Here is a 21,461-nt window from a genome sequence, read left to right as displayed (position 1 = left end):
CGGCACCATGGAGAAAATTCAGGCTTCTCACCAGCTCAGGACCTCCGGCAATCTCAGTGCCCACTGGCGGATATTCAAGCAAACGTTTCTGCTGTACATCGAAGCCTCAGACCTCGAGGGTGCGTCTTATGCAAGAAAGATCGCGCTTCTCCTCTCAACAGCGGGTGATCAAACCATCAAACTCTTCAACTCGTTTAACTTCATTGAAGGCCAGGACAAGACAAAGTTTCAGACCATCCTGGGCAAGTTCGATAGTCACTGTGAAGTGGACACCAATGAAATCTTCGAGAGCTACATATTCAAACAATGTCTTCAAGGAAAAGATGTATCTTTAAATGCCTTCTTAACTAGCCTCTGCCTGCTAGCGCTGTCCTGCAACTTTGGTGATATTGCTGACTCCATGATCAGAGACCAAATCGTGTTTGGAGTTCATTCTGATCCTCTGAGAGAGCAGCTCTTAAAAAGCAAGCATATACCCTGCCAGTCGTGATTGAAACATGTACAGTGCACAAGCACGCAGAAAATCGGTATTCCCAATACAAATCGGCTGAAAATGAGAAACTTGCCTCCCACGAGGCTGTGAGTGTGCAGGCCATCTCCTGGATGCAGCGCCTCAGCATTGAAGACAGCGGCGATCTCGTGTGCATTTCCCGGAGCCCCACGCATGCGCGATGCGAATGGGATAACGAAGCGGCTGACACCCACACTGTGCAGGTGCAGACGTCTGCTGACCGCACTGCGCATGTGCGACAACATACACCGCGTCACGCCGCTGACGTCATGACGTGCCCGAACTGTGGCAGCGCCCACTTAAAGGGACACTGCCCTGCAAGAGGCAGGCGATGTTTAAACTGCGGGAAGCCTGGACACTTTGCAGCCTTGTGCAGGTCTGCACCACCAGTCAGAGGCCAGCGCTCCCAATTCCGATGACGGCGCGTCCAGAATGTGCAATGATGATTACAGGATTCTGGTCCTGGCAGCACAACGGATCCAGAGGACGAGTGCCTGGAGTCCGCCTACCGAGTGGGCATCATTACCACACGTGAACGTGCCACACCTAACTCATCTCGCATTCAGTCCATCCTCGTTGTGGATTCAGAAGACGAATGGCGTGCGGTGATGCAGGCCAACCGCTGCTCGGTCCAGTTCAAGCTGGACACAGGTGCTTCTGGCAACCTCCTCTCACAGGCAGGCTTCAAACGCATCAAGAAGCCCCCCAAGGTCCTTCCAGCAGCCTGCCAGCTCCTGGACTATAACGGTAATGCCATCACGGCACTGGGGTCCTGTCATCTACTCATCTCCAACCGGAGCACCCATGTACGGCTAAGGTTTGAAATTGTCAAGCCGGACAGGGCATCCCTACTGGGCGCGCATGCCTGCAAAAAGCTAAACCTGGTGCAGCGGGTTTATTCAACGACATCCTCGAACGTGGATCTTCAAGCTGGCATTGACGACATCCTCGCTCAGTATCCAGATGTGTTTGACGGGATGGGCACTTTGCCATATCGGTACAAGATCCTCCTGCGACCTAATGCCAAGCCAATGGTCCATGCACCACGCCGGGTCCCGGCTCGGCTGAAGGAGTGCCAGAAGGAACAGCTGAAGGAGCTGCAGCAGCAGGGGAACATTCCAGGCTAACCAAACCGACTGATTGGGTCAGCTCGATGGTGGTGGTTAAAAAACCCTCTGGAGACCTGCGCATCTGCATTGATCCCAAGGATCGCAACCAGAATATAATGTGTGAACACTACCCCATCCCGAAGCGGGAGGAACTCACCAGTGAGATGGAAAATGCACGTTTTTTCACGAAGTTAGATGCGTCACATGGATTCTGGCAATCCAGCTGGATGAGCCCAACAGAAGGCTCTGCACCTTCAACACAACGTTTGGCACGTACTGCTATAACCGTATGCCGTTCAGCATCGTCTCGGCATCAGAGATATTTCATTGCATCATGAAACAGATGATGGAGGGCATCGAAGGGATTCGTGTGTCTGTGGACGATGTCATCATATGGTCCACGACCCCTGAGGAATATGTTTCCCGTCTCCAGCAGGTATTCCGCCATGTCCACGCCAATTGCCTGAAGCTGAACAGGCCAAATGTTGCTTTGGCATAACGACACTCAAGTTCCTAGGAGACCAGATCTCTCAGCAGGGCTTGTGCCCCGACACAAGACAAGGTCAAGGCCATTGCAGCCATGAAGCCCCGGAAGACAAGAAGGCAGCATTGCGCTTCCTGGGCATGGTCAATTTTCTGGGCAAGTTCATCCCAAACATGGCCTCACACACCACGGCCCTACGAAACCTAGTGAAGAGGTCCACTGCCTTCAAGTGGAAGGCGGCCCATCAGGCAGAGTAGTTGGAGCTGAAAGCCAGGCTCACCGCTGCACCCGTATTGACGTTTTTCGACCCAGACAGGGAAATGAAAATCTCGACAGATGTGAGCCAGGATGGCATCGGTGTGGTCCTGCTGCAACGCGATGACACTTCATCCTGGCCACCGGTTGCCTACGCATCAAGGGCAATGACGCCCACAGAACAAAGGTATGCACAAATCGAGAGGAATGCCTGGGCCTTCTCACTGTCATTTTCAAGTTTCACGACTATGTCCACGGCCTGCCGACATTCACAGTTGAGACGGATCACAGGCTCCTGGTCCACATTATTCACAAGGACCTTAATGATATGATGCCTCGTTTGCAGTGCATCCTCCTCAAACTCAGAAGGTACGACTTTGACCTGGTCTACACGCCTGGCAAGGAGCTCATCATTGCCGATACACTGTCCCGCTCCATCACCATGCCGAGTGAACCACTGAATGTCATCTGGCAAATTGAGTCACAGGTCGAGTCACAGGTGCAGCTGTGTGCTAGCACCCTCCCGGCATCTGATGAGAAGGTGATTCATATCCGTGCGGAGACAGCCAAAGACCTCCTCTTGCAGCGTGTTATGCAACACCTAGCCAATGGCTGGCAAAAAGGGCAGTGCTCTCAATTTTTCAATGTAAAGGACGACCTGACGGTGGTTGATGGTATCCTCCTCAAACTGGACCGATTGTAATTCCACACAGTCTCCAGAGCTTGGTGCTCCGTCAAATCCATGAGGGCCACCTGGGTGTGGAAAAGTGCAGACACAGAGCCAGGCAGGCTGTCTACTGGCTCGGGATCAGCCAGGACATCGCAAACATGGTCGTTAACTGTGCGACCTGTCAATGCTTCCAGCCAGCGCAGAGTAAGGAGACACTTCAACAGCATGAAATCAAAACCTCTCCGTGGTCCAAGGTTGGCATCGACCTCTTTCATGCAAATGGTGGTGATTACGTGTTAATCATTGATTACTTTTCCAACTACCCCGAAGTTGTGAAGCTCTCAGACCTCAGATCTCGGACCGTCATCAAGGTCTGGAAGGAGACGTTCTCGAGGCATAGTATCCCACTCACTGTCATGAGTGACAATGGCCCGTGCTTCAGCAGCCATGAATGGTCTCTGTTTGCCAGGTCGTATCAGTTCAAACACGTCACTTCCAGCCCGCACTATCCGCAATCAAACGGAAAAGTTTAGGAGGGGTGCACATAGTGAAGCAACTCATCTGCAAGGCCGCGGATTTTGCGTCTGACATTCACCTTGCGCTGCTTGCGTACAGGGCGACCCCACTGTCCACAGGCATGTCGCCGGCTCAACTCCTGATGATCAGGGACCTGCGAACGACACTTCCAGCCATACACGTGCCCAACCTGGATCACTTCCCGGTGCTGCAGAATGTGCAGCAACTCAGAGACTGGCAAAAACAGGGCAATGATGCTCATGCCACCGATTTTCCCGTGTTATCCCCATCAGACACTGTTCGGGTCCAGATCCCTGATGGAGGCTCATCAGCTCCAGTTGTCGTTGTTCGACAGGCTGCCCTCCACTCGTATGTTGTACGTATGGCTGATGGTTCTGTTGTGCGACGAAACAGACGGGCACTGTGCAAAGTTGCCTGCCCGCAACCACATTCTTCTCCGTTTCCTTCTGTTGTTTTGCCACCTCCTGATGCCTCGACTCACGAGGTCACCAGTCAGGCTTCAATCCCACCCATCAAGGCGCTGTCGTCCGCACCATCACCTCTTTGGCGGTCGACCAGGATCAGACACAAGCCACAAAGACTGGACTTATGAACATTTGTTCTGTTTGCTATATTCTGTGTTCTCGCATTAGACAGCTGTTTTCACATGTACATATGTTCACATCTACTGCATGTATATATGTTAATATTGGCCTATTCTTGTAAATACGTTCACATATGTCATCCAAACATTAAAAAAAAAGGGGCGATGACATGATATGCAGGCACACACATAATGATATACAGGCAAGCAGATAATGGACACAGAGAACAGGACATGACCAATAAGCAAGCAGGACACTCAGGGGTGAGATCTGACTGTAAAAGACACGAGGCACTCACACTCCGCCTCTTCCAACTGATGAACATCTAGAGAGTCAGTCAAGGGTGTTGTTACAATCTCACACCACGTGGCTAGGAGCTAGTCTAGTTCAGTCAGACGGAGTAACCACACTTAAGTTAGCAGAGAGTCGAACTCACAGAGAACTGTGCTAACTGTGGTATTAGTTCAATAAACCTGATTGAACTAACTTCAAGGTCTGTAGTATCTTTCTGATCTAAGCTGCATCCAATTGCAGCCAGTGTTAGACCAGTGTACCTAACACAACAGCACCCTTGTTGGCTGCGGGATTCGCCCACCGTCGGTCAATGAGATTTCCCATTGTGGCCACCTTATGCCACCGGGAAACCCGTGGGTGGGGTTGTGCTGCCGGCGGAATGGAGAATCCTGCCGGCGGGAGAATTCACCTTATTTAATTGGCCGTGGTTCAGAGAAGGTTCATTCGGATTATCCCCAGTATGGAGGGATTGTCTTAAAAGCAAAGGTTGGGACTCTACTTGTTGAAATTTAGAAGAATAAGGGGTGAGTTCATTGAAACAAACAGTATTCTTAAGGTGCCTGACAGGGTAAATGCTGAGAGGAGTCTTCCCCTCATGGGAGAATCGAGGGCCAGAGGGCTCAGAATAAAGGGGTGCCAATTTAAGACTGAGATGAGGAGGAATGTCTTCTCTCAGAGGGTTGTGAGTATTTGGAAGTCCTTGCCACAGAGAGCTGAGGGGACAAAATCCTTGTGTATATTTAAGGCTGAAAGAGATAGATTCTTGATCAATACGGAGATCAAGGGTTACGGGGTTAGGGCAGGAAAGTGGATGTGAGGAATGTTGGATGAGCCATGATCTTATTGAGTGGTGGAGCAGGTTTGAGGGTCCGAATGGCCTACTGCTGTTCCTAATTTTTATTGCCTTTGGGTCTTATAGAGGATACTGCAATGCACTCCCAATCGATCCAGGATTATGAAGTGCAACTTCCGCAGCCCAGCGGTCCTCTCCACCACCACTTTTGTGGAACCCTGATTCCTGTTGTATCTATCCTTGGCCTCAGTTTTTGTGTGACTGAGTGGGGTCATCAGCCTCCTCTTCAAGGGATAGCCCTTGTCACCCAGGAGCCATCCATTCAATCATGCAGGAGCCACAAACTGCCTTGCCACCTGTGACCGCTGCAAGATTAAGCATCATGTAAACTTCCAGGGAAACAGGCAGAAACTTGGAGAATCTGTGTCTGGTGGTCACAGACAATCTGAACATTCATCGAGTGGAATCCTCTTTCTATTTATAAAAGCTCCTGGTTCACCTGTTGGTGCTTTGATGGCCACATGACTGCAATCTATTGCACGCTGGATGTGGGGGAACCCAGCCATCACAGCAAAGCCTCATGTTCTCTCCATCTGGCTCACCTCATCTGTCTGGTAGTTTGATGAATGTGTGGACCTATCTAAAGATGGCACCAGTCAGCAGCTTCACACAACTGTGTGCGTTTGATTGAGACCCGACGCACAGATCCCTGAAAGGATCCAAATGTGTAGATGTTGGGGGCCACTGTGACCTTCAAAGCCACTGGCTTGGGGTGTCTGCCCAAGCAGTTACCAGACATATCATGTGACATGTTGCTGTCCCTGGAGAGGTGGTTCCTCTTGCAACACCAGACATTGGATATTTGGAGGTAGCTGGGGCTCTGTCTGTAAACGCTAGCTACTGGGAAATGGCATCTGTGGTATAACCGCAAGGCTTGGTCCCCCTCTGACCCTGCACCAACTAAGCCCATGCAATCTCCTCTTAAAGGTCGCTCTCTGGAATCACAAAGTGATGAACTCACAATGACACAGAAAGTGCTGGCGCTCTGGGGCCTTTTATCCCGCCCTTGGATCAGGAATTGATAGAAACATGATTTTCACCCATCGGTTTTGTTTGTGTAACAAGCTGAAAATCGCACACAACATAAAATTGCTCTGTATTGGCTTGTTATTGGCCTTGAAAGCCCTTTAATTCTTGCTGTGCGTATATCTGATTCACTAAGTGCCCGCCACCGTTGAAAATACACATGTGCGCGATGATGTTGTGAAGCATGGCGAACATCAGTTTTCACGTTTGGTCAGGGCAAGCACGTGCCCGACCCCGAATGTAAAATCCTGGCCCTCATGCTTGAACTCAGGCCTTGGAATCTGGTCACTACAAATCTCAAAAGAATCTCACATGTAAATATAGCCCCTGGGTGGTGAGGGACATGCCCGGGCATGACCTTCTGGTACTCCCTCTAGCACTGCCCACAGGCACTCCCAGGGGCTTCCAGGGAGTCCTCTGAGGAGCTCCTTTGCAAGTGTTCCCCTTTAACCATAGGGGCTTTGCCCTTCTGCCTGTGGGGGGGGGGGGTGTCTCCTTACCCATTGGGGGTGGGGGGGTTGCCTTTCTCCATAGGTGGGGGTGTTCCCCGTATCTTTGGGGGATTTTAGTGTCCATGGGGGGGAGGGGCGCCTTTAATGAAAGCAAAGATCGAGGTGCCCTTTGGAAAGGTCGCCCTGGTCTCAGGATTCCCAGGATTGGCAGCTTTCTAAGGGCCCCACCCCACCAGCTGGCTGTGTGAATCTTGCATCCCCTTCGAAATTGCACAGAGTGCTGTTCAATATGACAAGAAAAGCCAGCTGTGCAGGCTTTGCACTGGTTTGCTCACCTGAGCCTCTGCTCTGCATTTCTGGCAAGATTCCGGCCAATGTTTTGAGTTGAATATGACTTTTATTTGTGAGAAGAAGCTTATTTGAATTGACACGTTAACTCTGTTTCTCTCTCCACTCATGCTGCCAGACCTATCGTGCACTTTCAGTTTTGATTTCAGATTTCCAGCATCTGAAGTGTTTTGCTTTTATCTTAGATATCTTTGAAGTATGGTGCTTGATGCAGTATAATTAACATGGCAGTCAATTTGCACACAGCCAGCTTCCACAAACAACAATATGATAATGATTGGATAATCTCCTTTGTGATGTTGGTTGTGGGAATAAATATTAACCAGGGCACTGGAAGTACCTGCTCTTCTTCTAAATAATGCCTCGGGATCTTTTACTTCCACCTGAAATGGTAGACGGGGCCTTTGAGGGCTCATTTGAAAGACAGCACCACTGACAGTTTAATACCCTCATAATACAGCACTGGAGGGTGCAGCTAGATTTTTGTACTCCAGTCATGGAGTGGGAGCTACTGACTCAAAAGCGAGAGTGCTACCAGGAACAACCTGGTCAGTATATTCAGAGACTATTTTGGTATCTTATGTGCATTAAGTTTTATTAGTAAATGGATTAGCAGTCATTTCTCCAATGCCATAGATGTAAAGAGGTCTGACTAAAATGTTACAAATATTGTTGACAGTATTTTGTTTTCAAAACGATATAAAAAGATCAATCGCTCATAAAGATGTTATGGGCCAGGGTTTAGAGTACCCCAAAGGGTATCATGGAGTTCACCTGACCCACAACTTTTAATAGATTGTGGTATGGGGAACACACGGGCCCACTCTGCAGGTGTGATGCAAACAGAAATCTACAGTACTTTTAAATTAAAACAATGTTTATTTTTGAAACCAGTTAACACATTATAAACCCACAGTAAACATCTTAACAACTATCAACACCAATAAATCCCCCAAAGAATACAGTACTTGACAGATAATCCTTAATAAATTCCCAAACAACATCCGGAAGACAAAATACCCTTTTTAACACAAAGATCAGGTTTCAATTCACTATTGAGAGCAGTCAGCACTTTGAAATCACCCAATTGATTTGGAGACAGTCTTTAGTTTGCAGAGAAATCCATGCACATCTGCTGGATTTCATTGCAGCTCTTCTCTCTGAAAACGAAACTAAAAACTCACTCTATAGCAGCCTGCTCAAAAACAAAAGTAAAGCAGACAGACAGCCCAGCTCCACTCACACTCTGACATCTCTAAGCTCTCTAATAAACACCCATTTCTTAAAGGTACACCCAGTACAGCTAATCAATAAACCCAATTTCCTAAAAGGTACTCTCACATGACACCTCCCCAAGAAAACAAAACAAAACATCAACTTAAAGATGGTTTCATTTTTCACCTTTTCACTTTCCTTTAGGAAATATGGACAGTGAATATACATTTCTTTTTTTTAACAAAACAAAACATGCAAACATTTATAATAATATAGTCTATTTTACTTCTTCTTCCTCCAACAGGAATTCTTCTCAATTGACAGTCTCTTTGAACAAGGAGTTCTTTGCACGATCCATCCATTTCTCTACACCGCGGCATTTCTCTTTAAAGTCAGATACTTTAGTTCAATCTGATCACAGAGTCCCTTGTAATTCTCCAACACAGGAGCATTGGTTATCACAGCTTTCAGGCAGTCACGTGCCTGTTGAAACTCTGCTGTCCACTGGAATTTGTTATCTTCTTGAGCAAATCCGTCAGTGTCGAGGGTATCGGAAACTCCCCAATAACTTTTGTTTTCACCTCCCGTGGGACCATTCGACTCTGCCCAATTTTATGGCCAAGGAAAGTGACTTGGGCTTTTCCAAATTCACTTTTGGCTAGGTTTACCACCAAACCCGCCTCCTGAAATCGATCGAATAACTCCATCAGATGTTTCAAATGTTCTTTCCATGTCTGGCTGAAAATTACCAGATCGTCGATGTATATCGCATAATTGGGTAATCCTGAAACAATTTTATTAGCTAACTGTTGAAATGTGGCTGGGGCGTTTTTCATGCCAAATGGCATAACTTTGAATTGGTCTATACCATCTGGAGTCACAAAAGCTGAAATCTCCTTCACCCTTTCGGATAAAGGTACCTTTAAGTAAATCCAGTTTGGAAATGAAAGTTGATTGTCCCATTTTCTCAAAGCAATCCTCCAAACGTGGAATAGGATAAGAGTCCATTCTTGTATCTGTATTAACTTTTCTATAGTCTACGCACAACCGTTGGGTAACGTCCGTTTTGGTACCATCATTATGGGTGAGCTCCATTGGCTGCAACCCCTTTCAATTACGCCATTTTTAAGCATACTCTGAATTTCTTTGTTAGCCTGTGCCAATTTTAAAGGGTTAAGTCTATATGGATGTTATTTGATTGGAACAGCATTTCCCACATCTACATCATGTATAGCCATTTTAGTACTTCCCAATTTATCTCCACAAACTTGCTCATGTAATATCAATAACTCTTTCAGGTCAGTCTGTTTTTCCTCTGGAAGGTAATTCAACAATTTCTCCCAATTTTTAAGAACATCCTCGTTTCCCAATTTAATTTGAGGTATGTCAAATTCACAGTCAACTGGATTTGGTTTGTCACTTTGAGTTAGAATCATTCCTTTTTCTCTCCTTCCCTTTCAAAGTGCCTTTTAAGCATATTCACATGACACACTCGGTGAGTTTTCCTTCTAGCTGGCGTTCTTACCACATAATTCACCTCCCTTAATTTCCTTTCAATCTGATAAGGTCCACAAAACCTTGTTTTTAAAGCTTCACCTACCACTGGTAACAATCCTAAAACTTTATCTCCACTGGCAAAACTACGAACTTTGGATTTCTTGTCCGCTACCCGTTTTATCACATGTTGTGCAATTTTTAAATGCCGTCGAGCCAATTCATCTGCTCTATTTAATCGTTCCTTAAAATTTGACACATAATCCAATAATGTAAATTCCGACTGCTCACCCACCAATTTTTCCTGAATCAATTTAAGTGGTCCTTTTACCTCATGACCAAAAATTAGTTCAAAAGGACTGAATTTGGTTGACTCAGTACGAGTATCAGTATCAGAATTTGGTTGACACAGTATCCTAATCCTCTGGATAATCTTGACAATAAGCCCTCAACATTGTCTTTAATGTCTGATGCCACCTTTGTAACACTCCCTGCAATTCTGGATGGTACGCAGTTGATTTTCAGTGTTTTATTCCTAAACTATCCATAACTTCTTTGAATAGCTTTGAGATAAAATTTGATCCTTGATCCGATTGTATTTCTGTGGGTAGTCCATATCTAGTAAAGAATTTAAGTAACTCCACCACAATATTTTTAGCTGTAATGTTACGTACTGGAATGGCCTCTGGAAACCTAGTAGACACATCCATTATAATCAAAAGATAATGATTCCCACTTTTAGTTTAAGGAAGCGGTCCTACGCAATCAATTAAGTCCCTTGTAGAAGGTTCCTCAAATGCTGGAATGGGTATTAAGGGTGCTGGTTTTATCACTGCATGAGGCTTCCTTATCACTTGACATGTGTGACGTGACCCACAAAATTTAGCTACATCTTTATGTAGTCCAGGCCAATAAAAATGTTTTTGGATTTTCGCTCGAGTTTTCCTTACTCCCAAATGACCTCCCACTGGTACCTCATGTGCAACTTGCAATGCCTCCTTTCTATACCCTACCGGCAATACTACTTGAACTTCTGCCCACTTTTCATCCGCCTTCATATGTAATGGTCTCCATTTTCTTATCAAGACATCACTTTTATGGGAATAACACTCTGGTATACATGCAGATTCCTCTTCCGTGTATGCTTTCTGATACATCCGGTTTATTTCTACATCTTTCTGTTGTAACTCCACCCATTTTCCTGAACTAAAAATATCCGCCTCATACTCCACCTGTTCTTTTCTTTTTCAACCACCTGATCAAAAATTGTTTCTGATAACTGCACTTCACCTTTATCTTCATTCTCTGATTTCTCCTCTAACTTAACCTGTGACTTTGCAACCTTGTTACTACACAATCCAGAAAAATCCCACAATATTCATCCTTCGACACTTCAGTTGTCTGATTTTCCACTGGCTTATCAACCACAGTAGGCATCACTCCCACTTGCGATCCAGCTATATCATTACCCAAGATAAACTGTATTCCTGGACAAGATAGTTTCTCTCTTACTCCTACTACCACTTCACCACTCTTCACTGGACTTTCCAACCCTACCCTATATAATAGAACACTACTCTTCTCACCCTGAATTCCACATATTACCACCTTTTCTGGCAACATTCTTCCCAAACTACATAACTCCTCATCTCTTACCATTAAAGATTGACTAGCTCCTGTATCTCTTAAAATTGTGACTTCTTTACCTGCTCCTCCTGATACACGTGAGTAAACTTTACCGACACAAGTAAATTCATTAAAGAGATCTGGCACCTTCTTATCAATCACCTCTTGATCAGGCTGTACAATCTTTTGCACCTCCTTCACTTCACGTGGGCTTTCCTTTACCACTTTAACAAACCCCACTGTCTTATCCTGTTTTACCATATCAGCCTTCCCAGTGCTTTTCTTTCACCACCAACGCTGACTTTACATGGCCTAGTTTATTACAGTGAAAACATTTTAAACTTTTCATGTCTCTTCCACCCTTCTGGATTTCCTTTTTAATCTGAGGTACACTCTCCTTATTATCTCCCATCAGATCTCCTTTACCTTTACCACTTGAGTATTTCTCATGTCCCCAGTTTCTATCCCTCACAGGCTGAAACTGATGTCGGAAACCAAACTTTGATTTATGAACTAATTCATAATCATCTGCCATTTCTGCTGCTAATCTCGCAGTTTTAACTCTCTGCTCTTCCACATGAGTTCTCACTACATCAGGAATTGAATTTTTAAACTCCTCCAAAAGTATAATTTCTCTGAGAGCTTCATACGTTTGGTCTATTTTCAAAGCCCTTGTCCACCTGTCAAAATTATTCTGTTTATCCTTTCAAATTCCATGTATGTTTGACCAGGTTCTTTCCTTAAATTTCTAAACCTTTGTCTGTAGGCTTCAGGCATTAGTTCATATGCACCTAAGATGGATTTTTTGTTCTGTCTGGATTCCTGACAATGAAGTGCATGGTTGTGACTGCAGACCACATAAAATTCTCTTCATAGGTTGTGTATAACGACATCATCATTCCCAAACAAAATTATGATCTTTGGGTAATTCCATGTCAATCATTCGCAAAGACCACACTGCTTAAGTGACTGTGATTGATTTTACACTTATAATTTGTCTTATGAAACTTTTGCCTACTCATTGTATTTTGTCAGGGAAATCAGCCTGCTTTTATCGAGAGAATTGCTGGCAATAAGATCTGTTTGCTGCAATTTGTATAACCTCTTTTTAAATAGATTCTGCCTGCGGAGTAAATATTTTGTTGTTCAATAAATCGCTGCAAATCCCATCCTGTCCTGCCTCCAACTCATTAGCTGTTATGGTGGTATCAGGATTTACTCTGCTTTTTGTCTGCCTTGTGATTCATCCAAACTTGGTGGTGTGAAGCGAAGGCTTGCCCAAGGCAAAACAATGATTGCTTATGCATAGGGCCTCAAATCACTTTCCTTCTTAAACAGGTAAGTCTAATCCAGTTTTACTCAAGTACTTTATCTTTCTTATTACATTTAAATGAGGAATGGAAATGATAGTTTATCTTGATGATTGGATATGCAATTATGATCAGTGAAATTTCATTTGCCATAATGTCAGAAAGATTGTAGCTGGTGGCAGCAAGGTGCGGGGGGTGAAATTCGTCATGGGCAGTTGCACTAAATGGGAGATATCCAATCGGTATCCAATTGTCAAGCCTCTGGATTTTATCTTGCATTGGTCTGTAACCCTTGGATTTTGTCTTGCATTGCCAGGGTAAAATGGGCTGCAAATTTGCTTCCACTCTGTATTACCATATGATATCACTGCTGCATGAAGCACTGTCCATGTAATTAATTACATTGAAGGGATATTTGACAATTAAAGCAGCCATTTTTGTACACACCAAGATGTCTGAAACAACAATGAGATGGCTTATTTTTGGTCCTGGAATGTTGAACATGACACAAGAACTACATGTTATATTAGAAGGGCGAAAGTCTGATGCAATGAAAAATCCAGAAGGAATTTCAGCATGCCTCTCTTTGAAAGCAGCCATCTCAATATAATTTTACTCTGGGTTTGGCATTGAATGCACTGCAGCAGGCCTGAAATTGCAAGAGCAATTTCAAATAGACTGTTTAAAATGTTCATTCATTTGGAAGAACTGAGAGTTTCAACAAAGTGAGGGAGAAATATTATCATGGACTGGGGATACTCAAAGGTTACATCTGTTTTAACAATGCCTACCTTGACGTCCTTCTTGGGGCAGTGAGAGGGATACTGTCCATAAGGAACCTCTTTTCAATCCTTGTCTGATCCTTGAGTCCCTTTTAATTCATGTCTTGCTGACTGCTTTTAAATTGCGGATTTAGCTTTGGAACTACAGCCTATTGACCCCCACCCCACCCCACCCCCATTGCTGCAAGCTGCTATTTGAACTGGCTAAGGGGATTCCCTTCCGTCCAGTGTGCTATGTGGCAGGGTCCCGTGATGTCACTTTGATGGACTTAGCCAGCAGACAATCAACTCTTTTGAAACCCGGGTCTTTGGTAGGCTCTCGATTCTGATTAGTGTGGGCTATTCTAGAAAGTTCTGCAAAGAAAGGCAGATTGGCTCTCACATTTTAGTTCCGCTTTTGGACATAGCTGAAGAAGGTTTTGAGTTCTCTCTCCCTGAAGGGAATGGATCTCTCTCAAAACCCCCAGGTAAGGCTCTGTTTTCTCCTCAGTTACATTGGTAGGCATTCCCTGTGTGAATGTTTTTGAAGTTAGTTTTCTGTTGGATCAAGAAGCTGGCGAGTTCAAGCCCTGATCTCTCTGTTTTGATGGATCTCTGTCTGAAGGTGCAAAGTAAAGACCTTTCTCTCTCTACATTCAGATTGACCCAAGGAAAGTCAGTCCAGCTGTAGGCAAGGTGTGGGGAATAATGTGGGGGGTGGTTAGCCAGCTGGTGGGCATGTCCCCTGGACAGTCGAGGGTGTGGGGCAGTCCTGTGGGTGGAGGGGGGGGGGGGGGGTCTGTCTGGTGTTTAAATTAGTTACACAGAAATTGGAAGAGGTTTTATTTCTTATTACTCTGTCAGAGTAACTATTAGTGTAATCCTGGTAAAAACTCCTGAAGTTAGTGATTTAAGTCACTTTGTCAGATGGCTACCAATGCAGTGCAATTGTCCAGATAAAGTTAGTCCTCCTGGATGATTGCCATGCAAATGTTTACTTTTGGAAGTCCCGAGAGGGATACCCCAGCGTATGTTTGCTGTGCCCACCCCCTTCCCCCCCAAGTCCACCGCTGGGGAGCCTGAAACTATTGGCCCACAATCTGCAGGTCTCTACTGCTGGTGGCCTAATCATTTTTCACCAAGATCAGGGCAGGATTATCCGAGCCCACGGCGAGTCGGAGAATCGCCGGGGAGGCGGGAAATTCCCTCCACTCCGCTCCGATGCCGGGCCGCGATTCTCCGGCAACCGGAGAATCGGCGGAAATCACGCCCGCGCAGTCACCGCGGCGCTGGTTGAGGGCCGCTGAAAGAGGCCCCCACGGCGATTCTCCACGGGCAACCGGCCGAACTCCTGTGGTCGGGAGGTCCGGTGGGAGGTCGGACCCGCGGCCGCAGTGGATGTCCTGCCAGGGGATCTGACTCCAGAGGGGGGGGGGGCCTCCATGGAGTCCAGACCCGCAGTCGGGGGATTCCGATCGGCGGGCACCCGCGATCTTGCGATCTGGAGAGGGCCTACCTCCTTCTGCGCGGGCCCGCTGTAGGTTTCCGCCATGTTGCTCCGCGCTGGCACGGAGACGGCAACCATGCACATGCGCCGGCGCGGATTTTGGAGAATCCCGGCCCAGATCTCAGGCAACCCAAGCATCATCCGCCTTTCTCTGGTTGTCAGTATGCCTGAAGTCTGTCTGAGTCACCTCTTTCTTGGTGAGGGGCAGGAAATTAGCTGTGAGCTTTGAATATTCATTACTATATTGCCTGACTTTTATTGGACCCCCATGAATTTTTGTTGTGTTCTTGGCTTAGTTTTAATCGCGAGTTTCAGGAAGCTCCGGAAACTTGAAAATATGCCATTAAATTTTATTGTTGGTTAAATTATGACTCCAATTGAGTGATTAACGTATTTAACTTGCTAATCCACATCTCTGGAGGGATTTACATGCAATCAGCCAAACAGGCCTGAATTAAACTAGAATTTGTCATGTTGCTGACAGCTTCTGGACTAACCACCATATTCAGCAACTTTAAACTCCATCTGACCGAAAGCCACACACATTTCAGTGTTGCCCTTTCAGAACTCCTTACTCTTCTTCACACTGTGGCACCAAATGGCGCAATTCTCTGGCCACGTTGTGCTCAAGCGAGAGTACAACGTGGCCGGATTATCCCGGGTGAAGCCTCCTGTGGGCTTCCCGGGCAGCCTCCGCACCTCATGGCATTCACCCAAGTCTCACGAGGTATCAGAATCGAAACTCTGCCCAAATGGGCGAGACCAAGCGGCGCTCGCGGAAATAGGTGATAAACCTACTTAAGGCCTACCTATCCAGGATACACCAGCCTCCCTCGATTTTCCAGCCTCCTCAGCGAGGCTGCAGCCAAGTGCCAATCTGTACTGGTCCACAAGAACGTGGACCAGGCGGGACGGCACCAAGAGGGTCTCCCGGGCCATTGTAGGCTCTTGCATGGTCAGGGTCAGGCAGGGTGGTTCCCTGGCCCTCGCCTTGGAACATGGGCTCTTTGGCACTGCCCCGTTGGCACCTTGGCACTGCCACTGGTTGCCATGGTGCAGTGGATGGGTGACTGGATGCCAGGGTGGTACGGTGAAGATCAGGGCCCTAGAGGGCCATGCTCATTAAAGGAGGGTGGAGGGGGGTTTGAGAGGTGAGGGTGTGCAGGGCAGGTAAGTAGAGGCCTCTGGGAGGTTGGGGGGTGATAGGTGGAAGGGAGGCTTGGGTGGGACCTGAAGAGGGGTGACCCCTGAAGAGGGGTGACCCCCAAGGAGCCTTTAGCAGGGTCTCCTCACTTGGGGGGTGTAGGGTCATGCCCATGTGTGGGAGGCGACATTGCCCATGGTTGGGGGGACCCACAACCTCACGTAGATCGGGGCACCCTTTCAAAATGGCAGCCCAATCTCTGAGTTCAGCTCCCAAAAATTTGAATTGTGGGCTAAACTGTTAAACTCCTCAGGACCCCCAAAAAATGACTAAATGTCATTGAATAGCGGTGGGGAACTCACTGGCAGAGCCGACGGGAAACTACCTGAAAAACTCGCCACAAATGAACTTAGAAACGCTTTTGGAAGAATCGTGCCCTTAATGTCAACCTAAACCATTTGAACTAGTGGTGAAGTCTCAGATAGGCATTTCATTTGAATGCCTGGACAGTGTGCCAGAACACTCCAGGAGGCAACACCACACACACAGCAGCCATCATCCGAACATCCGGGAGTTGGGACACAGTTCCGGGGAACATGTCCATGGCCGGTGGGTGGATGAGTGCCAAGGGGAATGGGCCATTGCCTGGTTCAAGTGATGTTGTGAGCGAGTGCCCGGGTACAGGGTCTGGGTCCGGTGAGGGGGCCCGCTGTGGCCTGGAGTACATGGGCAGGGCGTCCCCGGTAGGGTGGTGAGGGGTATCAGTGGGCGAATGGAGGGTCCCAGGATGGGAGCCACCACTGTTTGTCAGTCTACCATCCTCTCCCAATTCCTTACAGATATTGAACGCTATGGCAGGGATGTTGGATGCAGAGGTTGCCCTAGTGGTGCTGGTGCTACGTGATGCAGCCAGACGCCAGAGAAGGCAGCAGCAGCAGAGCCTGCAAATGCTCCAGGCAGCGATTCATGTGCCGTACCTCGCCCCACACCCTGAGGACTCGGCCACCCATCAGGCTATGGAGGGACCCAGACGGGGAGTCTATGATCGCCCAGGGTGTACAGGCACTGCTGGCCGTTTGAACAGATGACAGACAGCTCGTGCTGCAGGAGGCTCTGTCTCAACAAGGAGACAGTGCGACACCTGTGCCATGTCCTCGTGGATTTGGCACCTGGTGGAGAAGGAGGACACCCGTTCCTGGTGGCTGTCAAGGTCACTGCAACCCTGAACTTTCATGCCGCGGGATCATTCCAGGGCTTGAATGGTGACCTGCGTGGTATCTCACAGGCCACAGCCTACAGGTGTATCCGGCACATCACGAATGCCCTGTATGCCCAGGCGGAAGACTACATCATTTTTGACATGGACCAGGCCCAACACAATGCCCGGGCAGCAGGTTTCTCTGCCATTGCTGGGATGCTCCTGCTCCAGGGAGTCGTAAACACAACGCATGTTGCCCTGCGCTCATCAGACCATCTGGAGGTGTCCTATGTGAACTGAAAGGGGTTCCATTCCCTCAACATACAACTCAATGAAGATAATGCATGTGTGTACATCCTTCCCAGGGAGTGTGCACAGCAGCTATATCCCGGGGCAGTCGGTCATCCTTGCCCTCTTTGAGGAGCACCCCAGGATGGCCGGTTGGGTCTTAGGGGATAAGTGACCCACTGAGAACCTGGCGAATAACACCAGTGTGGAGGCCGGAGATCGAAGTGAAGACCCGGTGCAATGAGGCCCGTGCAGCCACCTGCACTGTCATTGAGGGGTGCATTGGACTCCTCAGGAGGTGGTTCCGATGCCTCGACAGCTCGGGAGGTGCCTCCAGTACACGGCCCGGAGGGTCACCCGCTTTGTTGTGGTCCGCTGTGTCCTCCACAACCTCGCACAGCAGCGGGCAACGCGCTGGAGGTTGGTGATGAGGAACATGTGGCCACCTCGCAGGAGGAGGGGGACGAGGAAGTTGAGGAGGCGGTGGACCAGCAGGGACTGAAGAATGAGACCTGAGGCCTAGCCAGAGACTGAAGACCAGGTGGCAGCAGTGAGGGTCCTGCAAGCCTGGGAGGTCCTCATACTCGCCCGATTCACTGAGGATATGGCCTGGTCCACCGTTGCATCCTTATCCACCTACCCTCCCAGCGTATGTGTCACATCACTCCAGGGTGCTGGGACTGTGTCAGCATTGTCACCGGGTCACTGTCGAGGGTCGACATCGTGCACCAGGCTCTCCGCTGCGGTTACCACCCCAGAAGTGTTGGCCTCGCCGGCGACATCTCCTGCGTCCGTAGCCACCGGGACTCCTCCAATAGGCTATGGATCTGCTGGAGTGATGCTGACATCCCCCTCTGAATTTCCCAGCTGCTCCCTGTTATCTCCATCAGCTCCGGGTAACCCTGTGTCAGAGGCTCAGCATCAGGCTGGGACCCAGCTGGGGTCAGGGATGCAGCAGAGCTCCAACTGCTGTCTCGCCTGGGGGTACCTGCCTCCACTAGATGTGCATCATCAACTGTGCGGTGCTCACCAGATTGTGCCCCAGAAGCCTGTCCACTAACATTTTTCACCGAGGTGTGTGTATCTGCGCTGGTGGACGGTGGGGATAACAGCTGTGCCGCGACTATAATGGTAGCATCCTCAGAGCTCTCCTCTGAGGCATTCTCCTCGGAGTCAGGAGAGGGGGCCGCCCAGGATGGGCCGTCGCCGTCGGCTGCTGGACCTGCTGGAGAATGGACATGTGATCAGTGGGAGGGATGGGTCTGTCAGGAAGGCAACAACTACTCATGTTTGACAGGTCCTCTGGGTGGAACCCAGTGGTTGTTCAGCTCTGCGGTGTCACACGCGTGATTCACAGTTGTGTTAACATAGAACATAGAACATAGAACAATACAGCGCAGTACAGGCCCTTCGGCCCACGATGTTGCACGATGTTAAGGATGGGTGTTAAGGGGGGTTGGGGTGGAGGGAGGGTTGAAGGGATGGGGGGAGGGGGCTGGAAGGAGGATTGAAGGGGGGAGAGGAATGGAGGGAGGGTTGAGGGTCGCCTGGGGGGATGCTTCCTTGGGGGGTTGGGGGGTGGGACAGTTATGTATACTCACTCTGGCTGCCTTGTGTAGTTTGTTGACCTTCTTCGGCACTGGAGGCCAATCCTCCAGGTCACACTGCCCGAGCTGACTGCTGCTGCCCCCTCATCCCAGGAAGCACTGGCTGCCCTTTGGGACCTGCGGGGAAACAGGATATCCCTCCTGACCTCCATCGTGTCCAGGAGCCTCCCCAGGTCAGCAGCCCCGAATCTTGAGGCTGGTCACCTCATCACCATTGTTGCAAGCTGGCTGGGGTTGGCTGAGCAAATGCAGCCTAAGTGCTGCTCGACCTTATTAGCGTGGGGCTGGCGAGCGCGGTCCCAGCGAATCAACTGGTGAGCCGGCATTCGTGGAGAGAAGCCCATGAAGCCGCGGTAAGTGTGTAGCCATGTAAAATGGCCACCTGCAAAGGACCATGGGAATTGTGGTCAATTTGGGACACAGACAGGTACACAGCCTCTGTGTATTGTGCAAAGAACACAAACTTGGCTGAAACTTGTATCCATTAAGAGTCGATCACCATTTCCCAAGGACAAAGAGTTTGAATCAAGGAGTTACAACAGTAGCAGACTAACCGGCGCCATCCCCCCTTATTTGTAAAGGCCTGCGTGCCTGGGACAATGATAGCTAGGACCCGCCCAGCTATCAAGGTATCCACCCCCTAATTGGCTGAGATCGATGAGGGTGATCGAGAACTCTATCGATCTATTGGACCCGGAGTAAGAACCGCCCAAAAGGGCGTGAAAGAGATGAAGGATATAAAGCCATGCACACTAGAGATCGATCTCTTTTAGGACTGGCGTGTGTGCGACCAACTGCAACAGGACAACCAAGTTCAAGGACCCGCGACCATTCCTGAAGGACGAGCCCAGCTGAGACGAACCCAACCACTTCCAAACCGACCACTTTGACCCGGATAAAGGCCTTATCTCGCACAGTGCCGGTCACTCGAAGTTAAGTAAAGGTCATCTTAGTCTTTAGGTGTAGTTTAGTACGAAGCCGCGTGTGTTATTGCATAGAGATACAAGTCTTGTGTTATTAATAAACTGTGTTTTTGAGCTAACATATTGGTTGTGTAGTCATTTGGTCGATATAAGGAACAGCCTGTGGTTCATCCCAAATTAAAGAAGGCAACATTTATTGGCGACTCTGGTGGGACCTCGATTAGAAGTGACTTTGTTACTCCGAGGGATCCCACAACTTTGAATTAAATTGGGGAAAGAGAACGGACCACAAGAGTAAGTTTCATATCGGCCAAATAACCGAATTTCGGAAGTATGCACTAGCCGCATGCGTAACTAACAGGGAAGGGTAAGGTAAACCCGTCAGACTTGTATGCAAATCTAGAGGGATTGTGAACCGGAATATAGCTGTAAGCCGTACCCGTTGTTCGATTGACTCCTTAGTCCCCCCGTTCCAAATTTTAAGTAGAGAAGAGATGGCAGCGCAGATGAGAGAGAAGTTGATGAACCCACAGCAGCAATCCGAGGTTACAGTAGTTGATAAATCAGACCAGTGCCCCATATGGGAGGATGCGTTGAGAAAGTATTTAAAGGGGAAAGGATGGCCCCTTTGGTCGAATTTTTGTGCAAACACTGATACAGGTCCAGGAAAGATAGGTCAGACTTGCCAATGGCAATAGTGTTCTGCTTGGCATAGTTGCGAGGCACCGAGGAGGTCGTCGAGACGCTCCGCAGACAGTTAGCAGAGAAGGAAGAAGAGAATGAGGGAAACAGTAAAGAAAGTGAGAACATTATTGAGGAACTCCGGGAGAAGTTAGCCACTAAAGACGGGGAAATCGCCGATGTTAAATTCGCCCACCAGTCTGGCATTGTACACATTAACAGCTTTCAAACCCAGTACGACAAGGCCTATCAAGATACACAGCGCGCAGTCTTGATAAGAGAGGAGACTGAACACCAGGTCATCCAATTAACAAAGAAATGTGTCGATTTACAGGCAGCTTTAAGCGCGCTCCACCAGTCCACTAAAGAACAAAGACAGAGCACCGTTGACCACGTTAAATGCCAGCGGAAGATAGATAAGCTCCAGTTGTTACTTTCAGTTCAGAATGGTTTTATGTGTGCCTTCGGGACAGATGAGACAGATGAGGAAGAGATGGCAGACTGGAAAGAGTTAACTGAAAGCGCGCAAATGTATGTTAAAGGAACGGAAAGTCAAAAGCAGCTGCCACGCAGACCAAAAAGAA

Source organism: Scyliorhinus torazame, chromosome 8 (genome assembly GCF_047496885.1).
Source record: "Scyliorhinus torazame isolate Kashiwa2021f chromosome 8, sScyTor2.1, whole genome shotgun sequence".
NCBI classification, from domain to species: Eukaryota; Metazoa; Chordata; class Chondrichthyes; order Carcharhiniformes; family Scyliorhinidae; genus Scyliorhinus; species Scyliorhinus torazame.
The sequence above is the reverse complement of the archived record's forward strand: the minus strand, read 5'-3'. Positions refer to the sequence as shown.